Here is a 2,307-nt window from a genome sequence, read left to right on the forward strand (position 1 = left end):
GAAGGTAACATTCCAGAAATACAATTATATTGTTGGCAAGAAAGTTACATTATTTTGTTCAGCGATAATGCAAACTACAGCAAATCTACCCTCAAGTGACAAGATGATCTGGGGAAAGATTTATATTCTCCTTGCAAAATTCTTCAAGGGAATTTCATGTCTATGGGGACAAACAGGTTTGCTCTATGTAAAATCTTAGGAAAATACATTTATAATAAATAAGAAACCAGATTTCAATAATACTAAACAGACATTAAAGGTCTTTTGCCTTTTTTAAGAAGATCTTTTATGTATGATTGAAGTTTATACAACACTCCAGAAAAGCCATCATGTGTTAGATTGGAAAATAAAATCAGAAGCATTTTCTGTCATATATGTATACATGAAAAAACGGGAACGTTAATGTCTTAGAAAGTGTATGTCCAGCTTTGTACCATTACTCATTTAAACATAGCAGAAAATAAGATACTGTACTGTAAACAAAAAGCTACAGTAAAGGACATTTTGAAATTTACATAAGTTTGAGTTCATAAACATTTTGGTTGCTCCATAACAGTTTTCATAGAAAATGAATAAAAAACCCTTGGACAGCTTTCATCACTCTTGACTACTTTTCACTTAAATGCACACAGACATACTTTATATAGCAATATACTGATGTACTGTAACATGGATATTAAACTATGATTACTGTTTTTTGACTGAGATATGTATTATCCAATCAACATTATATGTCATTGAAATACTCATACATTATGTATTCTCATCATGTAGTTAAGTATAAAAACATGAAAATATAACTTTACGTTATTTCAGTTATATACATCAGTTCAGACTTGACAAAGATTTTTTTTTTACGCTGTGATTTTTAGAGGAATAAGCCCAGAGGTACAATAAATAGCTTTCCACTGTATACAGTAATGCAATTCTACTTTTTCAAAAAGTTTAGATTACCATATGAATATTATTTTAGTTTGGTCATTCTAGCATCGAACATTAAAAATCAGAATGCATCCCCCAACATTCCTGATGAGGAGTAATGCACAGAACACCTATGGATTACAGATATGCCAAGAAATGGTTTAGTTTAATTAGAGGGAAGTTACTGGTAAGTTTGACATTGAAAACACTGTATATACCCCTTTTGCTGACCGCACTGAGAGTATACACTGTGTTCACATATTCGCAGAAACAGGCTCAGAGCTTGTACCACAAGAAGGGTTTTCAGGTTTCTGATAAATGCTCTGTCTTCTCCAATGTTCGGTAAACATTTTCCTTAAGCCTAAGAAATGAATTCCAAATAAAACTGCAAGTCATATTTCAAATTGTATTTAAGTCCAAAATAAAATATTGACCAATACTGCATGAGGCAATATATCCACAATGCAGAAAAATGTAAGCTTTTAAACCAAACGTACAGAATTTTATCTACAGGGAAAGCCAGAGAAACATGATGTTGCTTTGATTTGCATTAGCATTTAAATTAATGTTATTGCACCCCTCCTAGGATTCCTTTTTGCTTTGTAAGTAGAGTTATCATTTTTAAATACACATAATTAAAAGGTGTGGTAACTTCAGATAGCAAAGAATATTCATAATTATTAAGATTCAGGAAAGTTTTGATATTTTCATCAGTACAGACTTGCATCTAATTGGAGTTACTATTGATCTTAACGCAAAAAGACATTGCCAAGGTTTTGTTTTTTTTTCATAACAAAGAACTTTACTAGCTACTGCTTAGAATTACTGTTTAACAGTTTGAAAACTGCTTCCTTAAAGTAACAATTTGAGAATTGCATTTGTTTCATATTTAAAAATATATTTAACACTATTTTGCTGCTTGCCATTTATGAATTTTTACTGATAGCCTTCTCTCTCTCTACATGTATTTATGAACACAATTGTACAAAAGTAGAGACAGATATGAACCAAATCTTTGGATCGTGAGTCCCTGCACGTCAGAGTTAAGAGGAGCTCTAAATCAGCACCTATCTGACTCTTCATGTGCTGGTATCAAGTACCACTCCAACACAGAACAACCTTCATCTTCAGAGTTCAAAATGCTTATCTGAGCATCACAGCTTGGGCTCGTCTGTAGAAAAAAACTGCTGCACAGATTCAAGTGAACTGGGGATGGTGACACTGCCAAAAACTGAAACATTGACCCAACCTTGACAGTGTCCTTTTAGATTTCAGGCTCTTTATAACCCAACTGTAGCTAGTAAAATTAATGGAACACTTGCAAATAAAACCATAGAAAAAAGTTTATTTCAAATGTCAAGCATCGCCAAGTAATTTTATATTAAC

General features: G+C 32.3%; 1 protein-coding gene across 1 annotated transcript in view; it reads right to left on the bottom strand.

The window, feature by feature from the left end:
• Positions 1-260: 260 nt before the first annotated feature.
• GRIA2 (glutamate ionotropic receptor AMPA type subunit 2) overlaps positions 261-2,307 on the bottom strand; it is a 98,864-nt gene continuing 96,817 nt past the window's right edge. Inside the window, exon 17 of the mRNA XM_065837705.2 lies at positions 261-2,307. This exon is cut by the window's right edge and continues 841 nt beyond it. The gene's annotated coding sequence lies outside the window, so the exon portion shown is untranslated.

The sequence above is a fragment of the Patagioenas fasciata genome, chromosome 4, assembly GCF_037038585.1.
Source record: "Patagioenas fasciata isolate bPatFas1 chromosome 4, bPatFas1.hap1, whole genome shotgun sequence".
NCBI lineage: Eukaryota > Metazoa > Chordata > Aves > Columbiformes > Columbidae > Patagioenas > Patagioenas fasciata.